The sequence below is a fragment of the Chlorocebus sabaeus genome, chromosome 5 (genome assembly GCF_047675955.1).
Source record: "Chlorocebus sabaeus isolate Y175 chromosome 5, mChlSab1.0.hap1, whole genome shotgun sequence".
Lineage (NCBI taxonomy): Eukaryota > Metazoa > Chordata > Mammalia > Primates > Cercopithecidae > Chlorocebus > Chlorocebus sabaeus.
Genome location: NC_132908.1, coordinates 72,095,135 through 72,103,304, shown reverse-complemented (window position 1 = coordinate 72,103,304; position 8,170 = coordinate 72,095,135). Strand labels below are relative to the sequence as shown.

Genomic DNA, 8,170 nt, shown 5'->3' with positions numbered 1-8,170 from the left:
TTGATGGCTAATGAGTGTAATCTTTTGTAATAAAATTGACTTCAGTTTTCATTTTTTAAATAATGTCTAACATGTTTAACTTTTTTTATGTTCTACTTCTTACTAATTTATGATAAAATTCTTATTCAAAGTTGTGATTAAACAGTACTTACATGTGAACGTGAAATTCTTATTAACTGCTTGCTGGGCTGTATATTCCCATCAAGAAGCTTTTGTTTGATTCTATGCAGGAATAGGTGAGTATTGATACAGGGTGTGAAAATGTATTATTTTAATAGTAAGTCCACATGAAGAGAAGCTTCGTGTTTGGTTAACACCCTTGGTGACATCATAAATCTCACTATTATGCCATTTTCAACAAATGAGACTAAGTTGGGTAGTTGACCTCATGGTCACAAGATTGCTGCAGTTTCAGCCATTGCAGACACATACAGTGAATGTCTGGCAGGAGATTGCCCATTCATTCCTTCTAATTTTCTAAATTGAGGTTTAACATGCAGTAAAGTGTACAAATCTTAAAATGTATAGCTTAATGTATTTTACATATATATATGCTTATGTGACTAACAGATCAAGAGACAGAATATTTGTAGCACCCAGAAAGATACATGCAGAGTTCAGCCAGAAGCCCCCAAGACTGTATATGTATCTGGGACCCGAAAGAGGAGGAATTTGTCTCCAAAAAATGGTGATAACCTAAGGTTGGACAGTGGAAAGAGACAGTGGAAGATGGGGACCAAAGATGCTGAGCTTGGCAGGGAAGATACCCTAAATTGCCAAGAAAACAGAACAGTGAGCCAGGAGTCTTGAGGGAGTTGGAGGGATTTGTGCTGTGGCCAAGTGGAGAGCTCTGTCCGAGGGAGTCAGCTATTGCTTGGCTCCAACCTGTTTCTGCTTTGTTCAATGATTAACCCAATCTTGCCAGATACTCATTTTCAAGAGAAGCTGGAAATCTAGGTTACTGTTTGAAATCTCCATTTTTAAGTGTTAGCAACTAATTTAAACTTGTGTAAAACACTTTTATTATTTATTTATTTATTTAGAGACACAGTTGTGCTCTGTTGCCCAGGCCGGAGTATAGTGGTGCTATTTCGGCTCACTGCAACCTTCACCTCCCAGATTCAAGCGATTCTCCTGCCTCAGCCTCCCGAGGAGCTGGGATTACAGATGTGCGCCTGCACACCTAGCTAATTTTTGTATTTTTAGTAGAGACGAGGTTTCACTGTGTTGGCCAGGATGGTCTCAAACTCCTGACCTCAAATGATCCGCCCACCTTGGCCTCCCAAAGTGCTGGGATTACAGCTGGGAGCCACCTGTAATTGTGGGCCTGGCTATAAAACACTTAAACAATACATGATTTTAAGCTGGATTTGCCCTGGTTGCCACCAATTTTTTTTTTTTTTTCATCTCAACTATTAGAAAGTAATTCCCACTCTGATTACCCTTAAAGTGGTCAGAAACTCTAGTTGTAAATCTGAACAATCACATGGAGTGCTAGGAGAAATGGGGGCTGGGGAGTGTCTGCCAGAGAACGCAATGGCTCCTGTTCCCCAGACTCTCAGTGACGGGACAAAAGGCTACATTCTGATTTGTTGCTGTAGGACACCATTTATGCTGTCCAAGGTAAATGAGGCCAAGAATGGTCAACTCTCAAGTACTGGGTTCAAATTTTACATCTATTTTTCCATTACTCTCCCATAAGAAAAGTGTGCTTAGGCCGGGTGCGGTGGCTCATGCCTGTAATCCCAGCACTTTGGGAGGCCGAGGCAGGTAGATCACCTGAGCTCAGGAGTTCAAGACCAGCCTGACCAACATAGAGAAACCTGGTCTATACTAAAAATACAAAATTAGCCACACGTAGTGGCGTATGCCTGTAATCGCAGCTACTTGGGAGGCTGAGGCAGGAAAATCGCTTGAACCCAGGAGGTGGAGGTTGCGGTGAGCCGAGATCACACTATTGCACTCCAGCCTGGACAACAAGAGCGAAACTCTGTCTCAAAAAAAAAAAAAAAAAAAAAAAAAAAAAGTGTGCTTAAATGGATCATAAACCTAAATGCAAGAACTAAAACTCTTAGAAGAAAACAAGGGTAAATTTTATGATCTTGGCTTAGGTAAAGCTTTCTTAGATACAATTCCAAAAGCACAAGGGAAAATAAACAAAAATAGATAAATTGGACTTCATCAAAATTAAAAACGACTTTGAAGGACCCTTCAAGAAAGTGTGAATAGCCAGACATGGTGGCTCATGCCTGTAATCCCAGCAATTTGGGAAACCCTGGTGGGAGGACTGGGTTAGGTCATGAGTTTGAGAACAACCTGGGTAACATGGCAGGACTCTTTTTTTTTTTTTTTTTCTTTTTTTTTGTGGTAAGACAGAGATTGACTCTTGTCGGCTCACCGCATCCTCCGCCTCCCAGGTTCAAGCGATTCTCCTGCCTCAGCTTCCTGAGTAGCTGGGTTACAGGCATGTGCCACCACGCCCGGCTAATTTTGTATTTTTAGTAGAGATGGGGTTTCACCGTGTTGCCCAGGCTGATCTCGAACTTCTGACCTCAGGTAATCTGCCCGCCTTGGGCTCCCAAAGTGCTGGGATTACAGGCATGAGCCACTGCGCCCGGCAGCAAGACCCTATCTTTACAAAATATTTATATTTTTAAAAGTTAGCTGGGTGTGGTTGTGTGCACCTGAAGTTCTAGCTACTCAGGAGGCTGAGGTGGGAGGATTGCTTGAACCCAGGAGTTGGAGGCTTCATTGGGGCTATGTACCACTGCTCTCCAGCCTGGGCAATACAGCAGGATGCTGTCTTTCAAAAAACGTGCAAACCTCACAAAATATGAGGAAATATGTTCAAGTCACAAAGGACTGGACCAGCCTGGTAGTGGACCAACTGGACCAACATGATGAAACCCCGTCTTTACAAAAGGTATAAAAATTAGCTAGGTGTGGCCAGGCACAGTGGCTCACATCTGTAATCCCAGCACTTTGGGAGGCTGAGGCGGGCAGATCACAAGGTCAGGAGTTCAAGACCAGCCTGGCCAAGATGGTGAAAGCCCGTCTCTACTAATAATACAAAAATTAGCCGGGCGTGGTGGCGCATGCCTGTAATCCCAGCTACTCAGGAGGCTGAGGCAGGAGAATCGCTTGAACCTGGGAGGCGGAGGTTGTGGTGAGCCAAGATCATGCCATTGCACTCCAGCCTGGGCGACAAGAGCGAGACTCCGTCTCAAAAAAAAAAAAAAAAAAAATTAGCTAGGCATGATGATGTGCACCTGTAGTTCCAGCTACTCAGGAGGCTGAGGTGGGAGGATTGCCTGAGACCAGGGAGGTCGAGGCTGAAGCTGAAGTGAGCCATGGTGGCACTGCTATACTCCAGCGTGAGCAACAGTGAGCCCCCATTAAAAAAAAAAAAATCAACAAAAAGACAACCCAATTTTAAAATGGGCAAAACAGGCATGGTGGCTCATGCCTGTAATTCCAGCACTTTGGGAGGCTGAGGTGGGTAGATCACTTGAGGTCAGGAGTTCGAGACTAGCCTGACCAATATGATGAAACCCCATCTCTACTAAAAATACAAAGCCGTATGTGGTGGCTCACACCTGTGGTCCCAGCTACTTGGGAGGCTGAGGCAGGTGAATTGCTGGAACCCAGGAGGCGGAGCTTGCAATGAGCTGAGATCACACCACTGAACTCCAGCCTGGGCAGCAGAGCAAGACTCCATCTCAAAAAAATAAATATGAATAAAAAGGGCAAAACATCTCAAAAGATATTTCTCCAACGAACATATACAATGGCCAATTAGGACATGCAAAGATGCTTAACTCCATTAGTCATCAGGGAAGTGCAAATGAAAACTACAGTGAGATGCCACTTCATACTCACTAGGATGGCTAGAATAAGAGAGGGCATTGGCAAGGGGATAGAGAAATTGTAACCCTCACATGCTGCTGGTGAGAATATAAAATGGTACAACTGCTTTGGAAAGCACTTTGGCAGTTCTTCAAAAGGTTTTTTTTTGTTTTGAGACGGAGTGTTGCTCTGTTGCCCAGGCTTGAGTGCAGTGGCGCAATCTCGGTTCACTGCAGCCTCTGCCTCCTAGGTTCCAGCAATTCTCCTGCCTCAGCCTCCTAGGTAGCTGGGATTACAGGTGCATGCCACCATGCCCGGCTAATTTTTGTATTTTTAGTAGAGACGGAGTTTCACCGTGTTGACCAGGCTGGTGTTGAACTCCTGACCTCAGGTGATCCGCCCACCTCAGCCTCCCAAAGTGCTGGCATTACAGGCGTAAGGCAATTATATGATCAGGCAATCCCACTGACGATATACCTAAGAGAAATGAACTTTGAAAATGTCTTGCTAAGTGAAAGAAACCAGGCCTCAAAGACCACATATTGTCTGATTCCATTCATATGAAATAAATGTTTAGAATAAGCAAATCTATAGAGGATGGTCTTTGAGGAGAAGAATGAGCATGAATGGGGAATGAGAAACGGTTTATTTTTGGGGCAATGAAAATGTTCTAGATGGATTTAGTGATGATTGTGCAAGTCTGAATATACCAAAAACGATTGAATTGTGCACTTTCAAATTTTATTTTATTTTATTGAGTCGAAGTCTCACTCTGTCACCCAGGCTAGAGTGCCACCGTGCCTGGACTGAACTGTGCACTTTAAATGGGTACATTTTATGGTGTGTGAATTGTGTCTCAATAAGGCTATTTTTTAAAATTTGCTGGTATAGAGCCATTGTAATGTCTTATTAATCACATGCATGTCTCGTCTATTCCTTGATTCACAAAAGATTTATTTCTTGATTTCCTGGATTTACAGACCCAGTCTAGTCCAGAGTATCAATGAGGAGCCATTTCAGCTGACAAAAACTCCTATCTGTGTACAGGATAAACAAATAGTTGCCAGGCACGGTAGCTCACGCCTGTAATCCCAGCACTTTGGGAGGTCGAGGCAGGCAGATTGCCTGAGGTCAGGAGTTTGAGACCAGTCTAGCTAACATGGTGAAACCCCATCTCTACTAAAAATACAAAAAAATTAGCCAGGCGTGGTGGCGTGTGCCTGTAATCCCAGCTACTCGGGAAGCTGAGGCAGGGAAATTGCTTGAACCAGGGAGCGAGACTCCATCTCAAATACAAACAAACAAAACCAAATAGTATGGTAGTCATTGATGTCTCTTCTGAATTTGCTTCTGATTGTTACCTCATAAATAGATCATTAAAATGTTTTAATCTGAAGACATGGTAAAGATTATATATGGTTGCACTTCCATATGGTTTAACTTGAAGAGTTCATGTGGATGATAACTGCATTCCTGAATAGTCCATTCTTTGTATTCACAGTAGTTATGTCTATAAAGTTGTCGAGAACATTGAATTAGCAAAAACTGAATCATGGCTCCTGGGTGAAATACAGGGTTAGGTTCCTGTGAAACTCTGGTCAACACTTGTGTCAACTGATCAGTATGTAACTTTGTTTTATGTGTGTTTCTGTTCAAAGACACCTTATTTAATATGTTTTTCTTAGAAATAATCTGCAGTATTTACAATAAAATTTCAATGACAGTAGTTTGGTGTAATGTACTCTAGTACACTGAGATTGTACTACCTTTTTTTTTTCTTTTCTTTTGAGTCAGAGTCTTGCCCTTTTGTCCAGGCTGGAGTGCAATGGCATGATCTCGGCTCACTGCAACCTCCGACTCCCAGGTTCAAACGATTCTCCTGCTTCAGTCTCCTGAGTAGCTGGGATTACAGGCGCCTGCCACCACGCACAGCTAATTTTTGTATTTTTAGAAGAGACAGGGTTTCACCATGTTGGTCAAGATGGTCTTGAACTCCTGACCTTGTGATCCGCCCACCTCGGCCTCCCAAAGTGCTGTGATTACAGGTGTGAGTCACCACACCCGGCCTGTACTACCTTTTCATTGTCACACACAGAGTACACACATATAGTACCCATATACAGTAAACAGCATAACATACCGTACAGTTCCCACAGTAAACACGTACACTACTTCGCACACATACTGTATACGCTACAGTACAGCAATACAAATAAAGTGAAAAAGATGGAGCATCCTAAGTTTTATAAAAATATCAACTAAAATCTTATGGTTGATGGACCTGCACAATGTGGTTAAACCTCTCGACCTTGGCTTGTGCCACAGAAACCAGGGGAGGGGTGAGTGAAATTTATTCTGCAGAAGAGGAAGAGGGTGGCAGGTGAAACTCTGGCATTTCTACCTTAGGAGTCGGCTCTTGACACTTGTTGAAGGAGTGGGCAATCTTCCCTCCCAAACTGGCTTGGGAAATTGCATTAGCCTTGCCTGCTTGGCTTTTTTTTTTTTTTTTTTTTTTTTTCAGACGGAGTCTTTGCTCTGTCGCCCAGGCTGGAGTGCAGTGGCACGATCTTAGCTCACTACAAGCTCCGCCTCCTGGGTTCCCGCCATTCTCCTGCCTCAGCCTCCCGAGTAGCTGGGACTACAGGCGCCCACTACCACGCCCGGCTAATTTTTTTGTATTTTTAGTAGAGACGGGGTTTCACCGTGTTAGCCAGGATGGTCTTGATCTGCTGACCTTGTGATCCGCCCGTCTCAGCCTCCCAAAGTGCTGGGATTACAGGCTTGAAACACCGCGCCCGGCCGCCTGCTTGGCTTTTCTGCCTGAAGTCTTTAAGCATCTCGGTATAAGGGGCAAACGCAGTGAGGGCCAGGCGCTTAAATGTGAGGCTTCGATCAAGCATAGAGTCACACTCTTCCATGTCGATAAAAGTTTTTTTTCCAAGGCAGAAAGAACTCCATTCCAGTATTCTGGCTGCTGTGAGAGGGACAATTCTGGAAGTTTCGGGCCGACTTTCATGGCCATCCTCTTCATCAACTCCAATGCCTTGTTTTGCCATCTCATCCAGGTCTTCATTGGTTCCACTGCCTTCTCTGCCAAAATCTCCTCCATATCTCCTTCCTTCATGTCATCAAAGCCCTCTCCACTTATCTGCTGTGCCATATGCATTATGTCTCTGACACTGTTCTTTATATTTTGTGTAACACCTTAAAAGCCTTCAAAATTCTCCACGCAGTCTGGCCAAACCTTTTCCCAACAGTTATTGATAGTAGCCTGACCAATGCTCCCAGGCTGTGCGGACATAATCAATGACGTTGAGTATAGTGACCGACTTCCAATAGTCAAGCATGGCGGTTTCCTTGTTGGTCCTGAGAGCCTCACAGGCCTTCGTATAAAGCTCCCTTGTGTAGTGTGCCTTAAACGCTTTTATTATGCCCTGACTGAGGGGTTGAATGAGAGACTTAGTGTTTGGGGGCATAAAAAGAACTTCTATGTTGGGTTGTGCATTTTCAAGTTCTTTGCAGCAATGGATTGTCGCATTATCGAAAATTAATAAAACCTTGAAGGCACCGGGCGCGGATTACAGGTTCACGCCTGTAATCCCAGCACTTTCGGAGGCCGAGGCGGGCGGATCACGAGGTCAGGAGATCGAGACCATCCTGGCTAACACGGTGAAACCCCGCCTCTACTGAAAATACAAAAAATTAGCCGGGCATGCTGGTGGGCGCCTGTAGTTCCAGCTATTCGGGAGGCTGAGGCAGAAGAATGGTGTGAACCCGGGAGGCAGAGCTTGCAGTGAGCTGAGATTGCACCACTGCACTCCAGCCTGGGTGACAGAGCGAAACTCCGTTAAAAAACAAACAAACGAAACCTTGAAGGCAAGGTTTCTGCCCTGGAGATAGTGTTCAACTTCTGGGATGAAGCAGCTGTCGAACCAATAGGACATCATCCACACTTTTCTGTTCCAACTCCAGTGGACTGGCAGATGGTTCCCGTATTTCCCGTTAAGTGCTTGTGGATTTGGAGTTCTGTACACCATTAGGGGTTTGCACTTAAAGTCGCCCTTGGCATTGGCGCACAATAACAAGGGTGCATGATCCTGGCATGATTTAAAGCCAGGGGCTTTGGAGGCCGTTTGCATTATGTAGGTTCGTTTGCCAATATCCTTGTAAAATAAGCCAGTCTCATCCTCATTGAAAACCTGCTCTTCCACATAACGCTTTTCCTGTATAACACTTAGCAAGTATTTTTAAAATTCTTCCGCAGCCTTTTGATCTGCAGAACTCGCCTCACCAGCAAGTTTAACATTTTTTACCCGTATCGCCG

At 44.3% G+C, this 8,170-nt stretch overlaps 1 pseudogene; it reads left to right on the top strand.

The window, feature by feature from the left end:
• The first annotated feature begins 5,496 nt into the window (after positions 1–5,496).
• LOC140711696 (protein GVQW1-like) lies at positions 5,497–5,935 on the top strand (annotated as a pseudogene).
• Positions 5,936–8,170: the final 2,235 nt, after the last annotated feature.